Source organism: Cryptomeria japonica, chromosome 11 (genome assembly GCF_030272615.1).
Source record: "Cryptomeria japonica chromosome 11, Sugi_1.0, whole genome shotgun sequence".
NCBI lineage: Eukaryota > Viridiplantae > Streptophyta > Pinopsida > Cupressales > Cupressaceae > Cryptomeria > Cryptomeria japonica.
In genome coordinates, this window is record NC_081415.1 from 551,432,837 (window position 1) to 551,449,275 (window position 16,439).

Genomic DNA, 16,439 nt, shown 5'->3' on the forward strand with positions numbered 1-16,439 from the left:
CCCTACTGGGACCATGGTGCCCCCTTGGGACGATGGTGCGCTAGGAGGACCAGGGCACCCTAGGACCCTAGGTGTCCAAAGAGTGGGCCCTGAACTGGACTAGGCGATGATATCATCACTTCTGAAAACTATGAAAACATGACAAAATCTAATGCAGTCAATAGAAAGTCAACTCACCTCATCGAGCGGATGATCGGTAAGTACGGACTGGCATAGGATCTCCATCCGCGTAGGTCACTCAGGTTGGCATCAAGGCATGATGGCTTGTATGTGGGCTCCTCTGCAGTGAATAGTGCCAAAAAGTTAGAAAGTGACAAATGAAGGTGTCACTTTCATATTTAAGTATTATGCACTTTTTGACTTTATGTTTTTAAGTAAAAACCCTAATTTCTGCACTTTTTCTTCAATCTATCATATCCTGAGCTAGGAAGCTCCGATTCTCGCACCGTTAGTGGCATTGGAATCATGAGTTCTCCCTCTTGCTCCGTGTTAGTTCCATATTGTTCTTGGATGAGTAATAAATATTTTTTATGAACTAGCTTCATCGAAATATTTATCATAATTCGCTGTGGAAAACATGATACCCTGTTTCACCTCACAAATAAGCAAGTCGAAACAAGGGGGGGAATATAGCTACCCGCAAATTTTATCACATTTCTTAGTAAGCATTAGGTGATTTTGTGATCTAACATGTGGTTTTATAGGGTGTAGTTTTTAACTCTGTACTGCAGATACCACTAAGGACTTTGTTTGACAACTTATGGATATATCCTTTTTCAAATGATGTTTACTTTTGTGTACTTACCTTGCATATGCATGTAGAGTCATATGACCGCTAAAGTGAGGGATAAATGTAGTGTCATAAATTGTACACCCTTATTAGGGTGGTGCAATTTCACACATAGGTTAGCACCCACCTTAGTGTGTTTTACATCTTGCATTTATCATTCCCCTTTAAGCATTTAATTAATTAATTTGATTAAATCTAAGGTCACGTCTCATCACTTTACACATTACAAAGTTGGGCCCTTTACCCTAAGTGTGCCCCTTTTCATTCCTCCAATAAATCATTTAATCATAAACCCTAATTATGTCTTATTTCAATCGTTTAGGCCCGATTTTGCATATCAAAACACCTCAAAATCGACTCTAACTTTGGGATGCGCTCTAAAATCATCATATCTAACGGCCCTAAAAATTTAGTGAAAAGTTGGTCAGACCGTCATGGGAATGCACATGGTCCGTGACTTTTTTCTCGAAATTTTGGGAGCACAATCCTATGATATGATAATGCTTAGCTTCAAAATATCAATGGGAAATTCAAATCCTAGGTCGGCCTAAACATGAAATTAAGATATAGGCTTTCATACTTAAGATCTCTCTTTCTTAATTTGAAGGGGTCTTCTTCTAAGAATCTAAGAGAAGGTTTTTGGAGTATTAGAGCCTTCTTTGCAGCGAAAGAGTATATCTTTGAAGTCTTCAACAACATTCATCTTTCATCCATCAAACATCCATCAAGTATCATTTTATCAATTGGGGGCTTTTGGAGATATAGAAGAACAATAGGATCTCATCGACTGACGATTGGCTTGTACCTCTCCCTTGGGGTTGGGTATGGTTTCATGTTGTTTTCATGTCTTTAAATAAGCTTCATTTTGATTTATATTCATTTTTTAGATCACTTTGCATTATGGATTTAGAGAATTTACTTTGTCAATTATAAGCAATTAGGGTTTACTCTTTAGGATTGCTCTAGGTTGTTTACTTTCATTCTTAGGATCTTACATATATATAAGGTTCTTGCACACACATTTTCAATACATTATCAGCTATTTGTGGAGGTGGAAATCACCAACACGGGGGTTTGACTAAGGCAAAACCCTATATGGCCACCCCAAACCTTCCATTTTCAGTTGTACGTGCAAAAATAGGAATCTGGAAGCAGTTATAGGTGTGGAACAAGCATCTACACTACCCAAAAACCTCAAAAGTGCAGAAACCTATCAAGGCCAAGGGCATAACACCCTGGTCCTTCCCAGGATAGGGGTGTGGCACCTTGGTCTTTCCCAGGATAGGGGCATGGCACCCTGGTCCTTCCTAGGATAGGACCGTGGTGCCCTGGTTTTGCCCTCTATCAGTAGGACTTGGTAGATCAGCAACTTACAGATCTCAGGATCCCTCCTGTCAGTTGTAGCTCTAGAATTGCAAAATCGGGACAATGGCGTGGCACCCTAGTCCTGGACATTTTTGTTCAGATTTTAGACACAGGTGCACCTCTTATTTTGGATTTTGATATGTACTTTTCAGCAGTATATCAGTTGTTCTTTGATCTGCATTCTCAGATTAAGATTTGCTTGCTTATTGGCTTTCTAGGTTATATTGTGTTTTGCATCATTTCTCTCTCTTATTTACAACAAAGGAATAGAAAACCTAAGAGGTAATCCATGGCTCTCTCTTTCTCATAAGAAGTAGCTGACATGAGTTACCTCCCTAGGCTCTTTCATATTCCATGAGTGTGTATGAGAGTGGGATTGGGCTTTCCATACTTAGTCTCACTTTTTCCCCTACACAATAATAAAAAAATGTAAAAGTAGTTTCAGATACCCATTTGGGATATCTCAAAACTAGGATAGGTTGTTTTGGCATCTACCCCGAAGTATGTTGCGATGTTAAGTTCGATGGCAAATCCAGCTTTGTGATCCTTGCTTGATATGTTATCCTGTAGTTCCAAAAAGTCTATGATTGCCTCATCATTTTGGAAGTGGTCAAGACATGAAGGATTGGGTTGATTCCATTCGATGAGTTTAGGGTGGATAATGGGCATTACCTCATCGATTAAGTTAAGTTCATGGGATGCATCAGTGAGGGTTAAGACATTGTTGTAAAGGTCATTGATGGTACTCTCCCTGTCAGAATCAGGCGTAGGATGTGATGTAGGTTTTGTGGAAGGAGCTTCCAGTTTAGGAACCCAAGAGGTTTTAATCTGTGTCTCTCCATAAATAGGGATTTCTTTGTGAGGTGGAGGAGGTGGTGTATCTTCCTCATCTGAAGTATATAGATTTACTTAATCAAATTCCCACTCATGTGAGTCGGTCTCAGAATCGCTTTTCAGTATCGGATTACTATACCAACCAGGACATCTTTTGAGTTGAATACTGCAGTTGTGATCAGTTGATGTACTACTTGTGATGGAATTGCTGGTCTTTTGGGTGCTACTGATGTTGTTGATGGGTTTATCAGTTTTGTCGATGTTGTTGGGGGTACTAATACTGTTGATGGTGTTATTTATGTGGTTGTTGTTACTGATGGGTTTATTGGTTTGATTGGTGGGATGATTGGTGTTGCAGGTAGTATTATTGGTGTTGTAGGTAGGATTATCAGTGTTGCTAGTATAAGTATGGGTGTTATGGATATTGTGGATATTGTTGGTGGGATTATGGGTTTTATAGGTATTTTTATTGGTGTGAGTGGTGTTGTGGATGCTACTAATGGGATTATCAGTTTTGTTGGTGTAGTTGGTGTTGTTCTCGGTGATGCTGATATAATCAAGGGTGGCCTCCTTAGAGTAATTGGCTGATATAGAGGGATTTTGGGTTTCCCTTTAAATCTGAGCTTAGGAAGAGATTCCTTTTGAAAACCTAATCCAGTGTTATCTTTGGGTTTTAACTCTGGTTGTAAGGGCTCATGTCATCCTTGCTTGCAAGGTCCCAAAGCACTCTGGCCATCATAGCCCATTCTTTGCATGATAGTGAGGCCTTTTCCATATTTTTTTGTGGGGAGCGTATCTTTTGGGATTTTTTTGGCAATGGGGTCTTTGTAGATCCATTCTGCTATGTCTTCATCTCGGGTTTCCTCTTCCTAATTTTTACCAGGGATGAACTGTGCCAAAGTGCATGCTTGCTTGGCTAGTGGTGGTTGAAGCAACTTTTTAGATTTACCATAATTTTTAGGGGAGGTGAGTAATTGCCCAACACAAAAGAGTTGGCTCACATTATATTCTCCTAGACCTTCCTCAGCCATTTTCATTTTCAACTTCTCCTGCTTTGGTATAGGGACAATTGAAGTAGAAAAATAGGTTGGACTAACAAATGATGTGGAAGGGATAGCTTATTTGTTGTTAGGTACAGTGATCTTTGGCTGATGGTTAATATTGTTGCAATACGCAAAGGGATTTGCATCACCAAGGATTGTGATTTCTACACTGTTATGGGGAAACTTAATACAATCATGATAGGTAAATGGAACGGCTTGCATGGCATGTATCTAAGGTCACCCTAACAAGAGATTATATGGCAAGGGAAGGTCCAGCACTTGGTAGATGATATGCTTCATCACTGGGCCCACCCTGATAGGTAATACAACAGCTCCTTTGGAAGAACGCTCTGCATCATCATAGGCTTTAATGGTTATCTTTTTGTTGGGATCCACTGATTCTACTGCATATCCCAATGTTGTGACCAACTGCAAGGTGGATGTATTCAAGTTGGCTCCATTGTCAATCAAGAATCACTTGATTATGTGTTCGTTTAAAAACCCTTCAATGTGAGGGGATGCATTATGTGGTTGTTGGAATAAAGTGTTGTCACTTTTAGAAAAAGTGAGGCATGGTGATGACCTGAGATTGCCAACCATGTCTTGAAATTGATCTGTGTTAAGGTTGGTGGGGACTGACACTTCTTAGAGAGCTTGGTCCAAGATTATTTTATGGGATGGAGATAAGCACAAGAGCTCTAGTATGGATATGAGCATGGGTGTTTTATCTAACTGCTCCACAAGATTATAATGCTTGGGGATGGATGTTGTTTCTTGTGGAGCTTCTTTAATAGTGATATTGCTATGACGTGTAACAACTTTACATGCAAGATTTGGATCCTTGATGGTGAGGGTTGCAACTTGTTCATTGGCATCATAGAGGTGATTCACAGTGTAATTAGATGCAGCTTGTGTATAATCTGTAGTGTATGTGTTTCGCCCGAAGGTGGAAAGACCCCTTTGATCATGTGATGGAAGTGGATTCTTGAACATTAGATGATCCTTATTGGATGTTTTAGGGTCATGTCCTTCTATCTCAATTTCTTCTGTGTCAATAAGATCTTGAACAAGATCTTTCAGTCAATGGCAATTGCTCATTTTATGCCCTTTTCCTTGGTGGAATTCACAATGTTCATTATCTCTCCACCATGAAGGTTTGACCTGAGCCTCATAGTTAGATGTCTTTGGTAAGGTCGCAAGATTTGAAGAGACCAATTGATGCAATATTATTTTGATGGGTTCCCCTAAGGGTGTGTATGTGCGTTTTGGTTTGAAATTTTGTTACCTTTGCTTGGGTTCTTCTTGTTGTGTGTTGCGACCTTCATTTTGTGGATGAGTGTTGGTGTTGTTTTTAGGAGGGGGATTTTGGCTTGCAAACCTAACCATAGGTTGCTCGTGCATCTACTACCCCGTCATTTACAACATTCTTGTTCTTCTTCTAGAATTTGGGTTTATCACTATTATAACAGAGATGAGGGTCATCTTTTGGTTCATTGTATATTTTGATAAGTCCCTTTTTGATAAGGGCTCCTTCACATTTTAATCCCTGGGTGATCATGTCTTTGAAGGACTCTGTGCCCTTCATGTCTAAATGGAATTCCATCTCATAGTTCAAGTTGGAAATGAATATTTCCACTAGTTCTTGTTAAGAAAAATGAAGAGAACATCTATTAGACAGTTGCCTCCACCGTTGTAGAAAAGATGAAAACAACAACCCAGGTTTTTGTTTGGTGTTGCATAGATCTGCCATAGTAACATATCGTTCTATGTTATGTGAATAATGGGTGATGAACTTTTGGACTAGTTCCTCGAATGTTCTAATGCCACCTGGTAATTGGGAAAACCATTGCATGGTTGTACCTCCCAAACTCTCAGGAAAGAGGTGCAATAGATAGGTGTCCTCAGAAGCCACCTCTAAACAAGCTGAGTGAAATTCTTAGACATGATCTCTAGGGTTTCCTTTGCCCTGATAATTTTCAAACTTAGGTGTTTCAAACCCTCACGGAAAAGGTGGCATATGTAGGTTCCTATCAAAGGGATAGGGACAAATATCGTTAAGTGAAAACTGGGTAGTTTTCACACCACTATTGAGTTGTTGAGCGAGATCCTCGACTTGTTATCTCAACATGTCTATTTCTGAAGGAGGAGGAGGTGGGGAATTCCCTCAATGATTAAGGTCATATCGAAAGTAATCTCTACCTCTTCCACCATCGTTACGGCTATGTTGTTCTAATGTATGTCCTATCTGTGCAGTATCAAAATTAGAGGGTAGTTTAGCACCCTCTTGAGCAAGTCTCAGAAAATGAGCATTTGTTTCTAAGGATTTCGTCAAAAATTCTATTGAATCTGGGATTGTGTTGTGCTCTTTCTATAGCTTCAGGAGTTGGAGTGCTAGGATATTCATCATTTGTGCCTCCTCCAACAGCCTCATGGAAATCGTTGAGGTTTTCTTCCTCCTCTTCAATCTCTAGTTGTCTAGTTTTTGATCTGGTGTGAGCCATTTTGTTTGAAAGTTTTGAGGTTTTGGTGATGTAATTTATGAGTTGGTGATAAAATGTTTGATGGAAGATAAGTATTTTGTGAAATGTTTTTAGAAGATGGATCTCTAACACTGAAGGTTGGATGTTACTAAAGTTCTTTGTGAATTGCTCTCGTGTTTTCAACAATGTTGATGTGATAAGGTATAGAAAGATTTGAGATGTATTACAAAACAAGTTACCTAGTAATGAGAGGATGCACTCATAAACTACTTTTAACTTGCATAGAGATGCCTCTTTAGGATGATTGATCCTAGATGTAGAGACACTCTAAAAAGTGATGTGTTGTTTTGATTTAAGCAATATCTAAAAATAACTTAGGACAAGACCTTTTTATGTTTTGAGAGTTGAATGGATTGATGATGTATGAATGTGAAAATGGATAGAATATGGATCTCAATAAAAACTTTGTGTCACAAAGGGGACTTCTTCTTCCTCTTCTCTCTCAGGGGTTGGTGGTTCCCCTCGAGCTACGTTGTAGGTGATACAAATTTGTGGAAAGAAAGCAGGGTTGATTTTGCCTCCTTTGTTTTTGTGATAACTTAAGGCTCTATATTGAGTAAAATCTCTATTTTTCAAAGGCTCTTTGTTGAATTCATTGGATTTGTCTTGAAGATACAAGTGCATATGATGCAAGAAGGCTTTATGTGAGATAAAAATTTGTCTATTGATATTAAAAAACTTCCTTCTTTTGATAATTCTTTGAACTCAATGGTCTCTTTTTCAATGTGGTCTTTTGATGAAGACTCCTCTTTCTCAAAATGTGAGTGATGGTCATACAAATTGATACTTTGTTTCACTATGTTTGATGTTTGTTTTTATTGGCTAATGTTGATGTAAAATTGTGTTGGATGAATACTTGGTTTAAATTTTATTTTTTTTTATTTGACAAGAAAACAGAGCAAGCACACAAGCACAATAACCTTGCCTCTTTTCAACAAAAGGCAAAAGTATGTGTGGGTCTAGATCAACCTAATCATGAAATTTTATCGACCCCTTTTGACAAATGTATTTTTGTGTTCCCAAAGCCTAAAGTCAGCTCAAATTGTTACTGGTCTGACACAAGACAAATACAAGTCAAGAACTTTTTATCCCTAAGGTCAATTGGCCAGTTGCAATATTTTCAGCCCACATCTTGATATTTCTTCAACTTTGGTACTACATACCTTATGAATCTCATCGTGGCAGGTAAGGATGTGATATACTAGGTCTTGTGCAAGCATAATAGATAGATGATCCCTATGATGGGGGAGTCACCACTTTTATCAAGCTACAAGTAGCCTTTCAAAAAGCCTTGTTTCTACTTAAGGAAATATGTATGGTGAGTATCTTGGGAGAAAAACCATCTATGCTCTTGCACTGAACTTCTCACAAATATTCTCAATCAATAGAATGGGTAGGCTTCTATATAAAAAGGAGTCTAGTAATGTTTGATGTTTTTGGACATAAGTTCATTCTGTAGTGACTCACTTAAGAGGCTTGTAACTTGTGGTGGGGCCCATATGTCATTTCGGCAAGTTAGACTATAGGAATGACTATACCCCAGGCTACAGCTTTCGCTCACACCTGATTTCTATAGCGGCTCGAAGGATTTACCACGCGAGGTTGTTCCTAAGAGTGATGTGTCTCTTGGTAGGCCTCTTAAAAATATTAAATTTTGAGCATTACTAACACTTTTCTCTTGCACCTAGGACCATGAAATTCAAGGGAGAGGATAGTGTGTGTTAGAACTAGGACCGCTCTATAGAATTTTGCACAAGTGTGCCAATCACTAAAAACACTTGTTCTTTTTAACTGATTTATAGCAATGTGATTTAAATGCTATTTGGAGATGTTTCTCTAACAAACATGGTGTTCTTTTTAACTTCAAGGAAAAATCTTGTTTAATCTATGAAATTGAAATCCTGGTCAACCAAAATGAAGCACATTTGCTTTTGAAGTAAAGTCAATTTGGAAACAAAACTTGAGAAATTGTTGGTTCTTTTTAACTTGCAAAAATGAAAATTGATTATGATTTTTAGCCTTCGTGCAAGAAAATGAAAGTTTGTTTGTCTTGTTTTAAGCCCAAATAAAAAAATTCCCTAACTTGAAAGAAAAAAAAAATTGTTGGGTTTGAGTTTGTGGTTGTTTTACCTTTGCCAAGTGAGGTTCTTTTTAAAGCCCAAACTAAAAAATTCGATTCATTTTATGACCCAAAAGGAAATGTGAAGTTGATTTTTAACCAAAAATAGAAAGTGAATCCTTTTTAACCCAACTTTAAAGTTAGTAAAAAAAGAATGAAAACTTCCTAATCTAACTCTTCAAATCCTACAATAGAGTTAGTAAAAACCTGCATACACAAAAAAACAGTTAGTGAAAAATAAGTTTTTGGTGGGCTTCTACAAGCCTAAATTTTTTGTGATTTTCGATTACAAGGAAAAAAAATTATAACTCTCTATTACAATAGCACTACTATGTGTGAAAATAGACACGTTATTTAACAAAAAGGTGCTAAATAACAGATAAAACTGCTAAAAGAACCTGTCGAACAGAATGAAAATCCTGTCAAACAGGGAACGCAAAAGCGCTAAACTAATTACAATAGCGTTATTTGAAGAGTAATAACGCTAAACTAGAGACAATACGTTTAATTCAAAAATGAAAGCACTACTTTATCTAACGAAAGCGCTAATATACCAACTTTCGAAGGCGCTAAAGTGAGTTCAATAGTACTAAAGCATGACTTGTGTGTCAATTTCAACAAGAAAAATGTTAGTAGTTTATAAAAAATTCAATCAGAAGGTTGCATGTTCGATTCATGTCAAGTTCACCAAATGATGCTCTACAAAAAAGATATGTTAGGAGACACTCGACACAAGAAGAAATTCAAATGTTAGTGTTAGTGTCAAAAATGAAAGACTATCCTAAGAAAGCATATCAAGAGAGGTATTAAACATATAATGGAAACCATGCAAATACAAAAGAGATAAACTACACTCCTCCAAATGCTAACCAAGATGTTCATAGTTGCTCCTCCCTTGTTCCTCTCCTCTCCAGGTTCCACATGAGTGTAGCTCTCAGCTTTGCACTACTATGGAAGTCTTACGGAGATTCAAGATTGAAAATGATTATGCAAATGCAAACAAGCTAGGAATGAAAGAAGATGAGTTATTTAAGCTATGTTAATTTTAACCAAAAATAAGAACAAAGTAACTATGTTCCTAAATGTTCTCTCTTAAATTCACTATAACTTAGATGCATACAAGATTTTTGGATTATAGATGTGCTTGAGGATTTCTTGAGGATTTGAAAATGAGGAATGTCAGCTCTATTTATAGGTAAAATTAAGCAATGGATGGTTGAGATTGAGTAATCTCAACAAGGGCCAGGATTGATGGGTTTATGATCCATGTGAAGGCTTTCAACCCAATCCTAGGATGACAAATGTCAACATGAGGTGGCTTGAGAGGAGAGGGAAGAAGCAATAAATGCTTGAGATGACTTGAGGGTTACCTTAGGAGGTAAGGTTAGGCTTGAGTTGAATGAATAAATTCATTATCCAAGGAATAATGCCTTTATCAAATGGAAAAACTCTTGTGCAAGAGTTAGTGAGGATAAACATGGTCAAAGCAATGAATGATTGAAGAGACCCATGAGTTAAATGGAGGTTGAGTTAGAAAGAAAGTCTCTAACCATGTGGGTGAGTTGAGTTAACCATTAATGGTTTGGAAGACTTTAGGGGTTGACTTGTTGGAGACATAAAGCATTTAATGCTTTTCAAAGACTTTGGAGGCTTTGAGAAGTGACTTCAAGTTGCTTAGGAATGTGACAATATTTAGGAGATGGGATTAGGCTAATTTAAAATGAACTAGAAGAATCTAGAATAGGTTAGAAGAGCCTAGAAGGGGATTTAGGATGCAACTGGGTTTGGTGGGTGAGGAAAAATAGGATTTTATTTAAAATAAAATTCATTTATTTCAACAAAATAGGTGCAACTTGCATTTGTAGGAAAATGCAAGTGGGGGGTAGTTTAAGTATTTAAATAAATGTTTAATTTATTTATTTAAAGGAGGAAAGGGGGTTAATCAAATAAATGTGTTTTATTTATTTGATTGATTTGGGATGTAGTTTTAATGAATTAATTTAAATAAATTGAATAATTTATTTAATTAATAGGAGAAGCGGTTGAGGATGAATTAATTAAATATTAATTTAATTAACTAATTATTGAGGGTTAGATAATCAAATAAATAGTAAATATTAATTTAATTAAGTGGACAGATTTATGTGACTACAATACCAACACACATAACACCCATATCTTTGATGTGGAAAACCCGATTAAGGGAAAAAACATGGTGGGAACCTATCCACAATAAGATGATACTTTGCAGTAGTATGTGAAAATTACAATGGGGAATGCACATGCATTCAGACACACTGCCTAGAGCTTACTACTCAAATTATAATGACCTAGAAGGCTACAATCCCCAAGGAAGGTTCACTACCTTACAAAGATATTTGGACTACAATCTGGTTGAAATGAACTACAAAGATAGCATCTACTAATGCCTACTAACAGTTTTGATTAAGCACATTTTGTTGATATGTGGCGAGTGATCAGCAAAGTACTGTACACTCAGCACGTAAGGTTGATGTACTATTTTTGCTGGATAATAAGAAAGATTGGATGGCTGTATATGGTGGACGTAACCCATTCTGGGTGAACCACGTTAAATCTCTGTGTTATCTGTACCCTGCTTTATTTCTTTATCTTTTGTATTTAAATCTGCATATAATTGTTAGTTCATATTTGCTTCGCATCTGCTTGAAACCCTAACAATTTTTATCAGAGAAAGGTTTTCTGTAAATTGGCAGGACTTTTAGATTTGAGTGGGAGCAATGGAGGATTCCAAATTCAAGGTCGAAAAGTTTAACGGCCAGAATTATCAGTTATGGAAAATGTACATGGAGGATTACCTGTATCAAAAGGATTTGTGGTGGCCATTGGAAGGAAAGGCAAAGAAAGCGACCACAATGTCAGATGAAGAGTGGGACATTTTAGATAGAAAGGCACTGGGATCCATTCGATTGTGCCTTGCACCGTCTGTAGCATTCAATATAGCAGAAGCAAAAATGGTTGTAGATTTGATGGCGACATTGGCTAAGTTGTATGAGAAACCCTAGGCTTCGAATAAGGTATTTCTTATGAAGCATTTGTTTAATTTCAAAATGAGTGAGGGAGGATATGTAGCGCAACACTTAAATGAATTTAATACAATTACCAGTCAATTGTCTTCGGTAAAAATTACCTTTGCAGAAGAAGTTAGGGCTCTCTTGATTTTATGTTCTTTGCCAAAAAGCTGGAATAGCTTGCTTATGGTTGTAAGTAACTCTGTCTCTAGTAAAAATACTTTGATATTTGATGATATTGTTGGTGTTATCCTAAGCAAGGAAATGCGAAGGAAAAGCACAGGTGAGACTTCAACATCATCAAGTAGTGTTTTGAATGTGGAGAATAGAGGAAGATCAAAGGAAAGAGGAAAAGGCCCTTGGAATGAGAAGTCACGAGGGAAGTCAAAGAAAGGACGCTCTCAATCTAGAGGAAAGAAAGATTATTGGTATTGCGGAAAGCCTGGTCATCTAAAGAAAGATTGTTGGTCTTGAAAAAACAAAGAAAGAGACGAAAATGAAAATGACAGTAAGGAAGCTAATATTGCAAGTAATACTTTACAAGATGCTTTAATCTTATGTTTGGATAACGTTAATGATTCCTCGATAATAGATTATGGGGCTTCATTTCATGCTACACCCCATAGAAAATATTTTCTAGATTATGTTCAAGGTGATTTTGGACAGGTATATTTGGGTGATGATGAGCCCTATTAAATTGTTGGAAAAGGAAAGATAAAGATCAAGTTGCAGAATGGAAATGACTGGTTTCTGCGGGAGGTAAGAAATGTTCCTAACTTAAGAAGAAAATTAATTTCTGCAAGGCACCTAGGTAGTGAAGGTTGCATAGTTACCTTCTCAGATAGTATCTAGAAGGTCACTAAAGGATCATTAGTAGTTGCTAAAGGTGCGAAGGTAGGCACATTATATCTATGTACTAGTAACACTTACTCTACCGTAGCTGCTACATATAAAGTTACTGCAGGGACAACAACAATAGACGTTGCAAGAACAGATTCGATAATGTGGCACCATAGGCTTGGGCACATGAGTCAGAAAGGGATGAAAATCCTTCACTCCAAAAATCTATTGCCAGAACTAAAGAAGATTGATTTAGAGTTCTGTGAAAACTGTGTTTATGGCAAACAAAAAAGAGTCAGATTTCTCAAGGTTGGGAAAGAGAAGAAGAGTGAGAAGTTAGAGCTTGTGCATTCAGATGTATGGGGACTAGCTCAGGTATCATCTCTCGGTGGCTCTTGTTATTATGTTATTTTTATTGATGACTCAACCAGAAAACATGGGTATATTTCCTAAAACAAAAATCAGATGTTTTTGAAACTTTTAAGAAATGGAAAGCTTTGGTTGAGAATGAGATAGGAAAAAAGTTGAAGTGTCTCTGATTGGATAATGGAGGTGAGTATTGTAGCAAATCATTTGAAGATTACTTATCCTTAAATGGGATTCGAAAGCAGAAAATAGTTCCAAGAACTCCACAGGAAAATGGTGTGTCAGAGAGAATGAATAGGACTATCATGGAACGCGCAAGGAGCATGAGATTGCATGTTGGATTACCCTTACATTTTGGGGCAGATGTTATACATACTGTTGTCTATTTGATAAATAGAGGACCTTCAACCCCTTTGGATGGTGGTATTCCAAAGGAGGCATGGATTGGTAAAAAGGTAAATTATTCTTTTCTGAAAACCTTTGGTTGTGAAGCTTTTTTCCATGTTGATAAAGAAAAAAAGAACCAAGCTTGATGCTAAATCTCAGAAATGTACCTTCATTGGATATGGGATAGATGAATATGGTTATCGGTTATGGGATTTTGAAAATAAGAAAAAAAATTAGAAGCAGAGATGTTATATTCAATGAGAAGGTTATGTATAAAGAACAGATGCAGGAATAGAAGCATGAACAGGACAAGCAAGAATATGTGGTGTTGGATGAGATTCCTGAAAATGAAATGCCACAGGTACCTGATGCTCAGCAACAACAGAATGTCCCACAAACTCCTGCAAGTGTTAGACATTCTACGAGGTCAAGTAGACCCCCTAAAATATTTTCTCCTTCTTTGTATTCTATATTATTAATTGATTTTGGTGAACCAGAAGAATATGAAGAAGCAATGTAGGTGGATGCCAAACAATAGTGGGAGCTAGGCATGAAAGAGGAGATGGACTCCTTGATGAAAAATAAGACTTGGGACTTAGTCCCTTTACCTGCAGAAAAAAGAGCCTTGCCTAACAAATGGGTTTATCGGCTGAAGGAGGAGGAAGGAGGTCAGAAAAGATATAAGGTCAGACTTGTGGTAAAAGGTTTTGCACAGAAAAAGGGTATAGATTATGATGAAATCTTTTCTCCAGTTATAAAAATGACTTCAATTAGAACTGTACTTAGTCTTGTGGCTACAGATGATTTACATCTTGAATAATTAGATGTCAAAATAGCTTTTCTCCATGGAGATTTGGAGGAGGAAATTTACATGTTGCAACCACAGGGATATGAGATCAAAGGTTAGGAGAACTTGGTGTGCAGGTTGAAGAAAAGTTTGTATGGCCTAAAGCAAGCACCCTGACAATGGTATTTAAAATTTGATAGTTTCATGGCTGAACACGATTATCATAGATGTCATTCTGATCATTGTGTATATTTTAATAGATTGGATAATGGCAGTTATATTATCCTGTTGCTTTATGTTTATGACATGCTTGTTGTTGGGTCTAACATGCAACATATAAATGATCTTAAACAGAAATTAGCCAGGTCATTTTCTATGAAGGATTTGGGTGTAGCTAAGAAAATTCTCAGTATGAGGATTACATGGGACAGGAAAAATAGAACCTTGAATTTGTCCCAAAGTGAGTATATAAAGAAGGAGTTGAAAAGATTTAACATGCAGGATGCAAAAGCAGTTAGTACACCTCTGGCTAGTCATTTCAAATTAACTAAGGAGATGTACCCAAAGGCACAAGAAGAGGTAAATAAAATGTCTAACATCTTGTATTCATCAGTTATTGGCAGTCTGATGTATGCAATGTTATGCACAAGGCCAGATATTGCACATGCAGTGGGAGTTGTGAGTAGGTTTATGAGTAATCTAGGTATGGAACATTGGAATATTGTGAAATGGATTCTTCGGTATTTGAAAGGAACTACTACGAAGGCATTATGTTTCAAAGGATATAATGCTTCTCTAAGTGGATTTGTTGACTCTGATCTGGCAGGTGATATTGATTCATGGAGTACTGCAAGGTATGTTTTTACTATAGGGGGAACTGAGTCAGTTGGATTTCTAGGCTGCAAAAGGTTGTTGCACTTTCAACCACTAAAGCTGAGTATGTTGCTGCTATAGAAGCCAACAAGGAGATGATTTGGTTACAATGTTTTCTGGAGGAATTAGGTCAGACACAGGAGGATCGCCTACTGTATATCGATAGCCAGAGTGCCATTCATCTTGCGAAGAACTATGCTTTTCATTCAAGGACAAAGCACATTCAGCTTAGGCACCACTTCATCCAAACTATTTTGGAGGAGGGTCAGTTACGACTTGAGAAGATTCACACAAGTGAGAATCCTGTCGATATGTTCACAAGGCAGTTCCACAGGAGAAGCCAATTTCTTCATCAATTTCTGTTGGTCTTCTTGATTGATAATTGTGGAATTTATACCAGTCAAGTCCAATTATTGATAATAAAAAACATTGGATGGTTGTGTATGGTGGACGTAACCAATTCTGGGTGAACCACGTTAAATCTCTATGTTATCTGTGTCCTATTTTATTTCTTTATCTTTTATATTTAAATCTGCATATAATTGTTAGTTCATATTTGCTTCAGATCTACTTGAAACCCTAACACATTTGTCTGCTCGACAAAAATCTCTACTCAATACACCACACTGAAAGATGAATTCACTTATTTGCACATACACAACTCTCTGATAATGCAGACTTAACATGCATACATCACCGAGCCACAAATATAACACCTATTTATACAAATCATCAACCTTGACTACAAGGTCAGCCAAACCCTTAAAACCTAGTTACAAATTTACATCACACGATACATAAATTAACCACTGGACCAGTATAATGTCATAGACAACATAGCATGGACCTAAATCAACTCTCGAAACATGCAACACCACTAGAAATCTTGCCAAGATCAATCACAATACGTTACACCTCCGAGAGTAACGCATAACATGAAGACTATCACCAGACCCAAAAGATCTTCAATAACTTGCACAAGGATCAATGCGGACCACCAAAACAAATAGGACACAATTAGGAAACACCAACAAGCACATTAGAACCATCTACAATAGTTGCACCAACACCACTTATTCAAATCTTCATCAATCAACACGCTAACACTCAAGAACACTTATTAGTAGCGAATCAAATAAGAAAGATAGATTGTGGAGCATCAAATCATGAACCATCTAAAATAAAGATACACATGAACATCAGAAACACTCTCCCAAATCTACAACTTAAGATATAATCATACCATAGCACAACGGATCAAACACCAGAACACTGAAAACCAATCTCCATACCAAAATCCTCAACTCGATCAAATAATCACATAGCATCATGAAATCAATAAAGAATCAAGTATCTCAATTTGATTCAGCATCCCAAACAGATAAACCAACTAGATCAACTTACTACAAACACCGGATCACCAAAACAATTCTCTACAACACCAA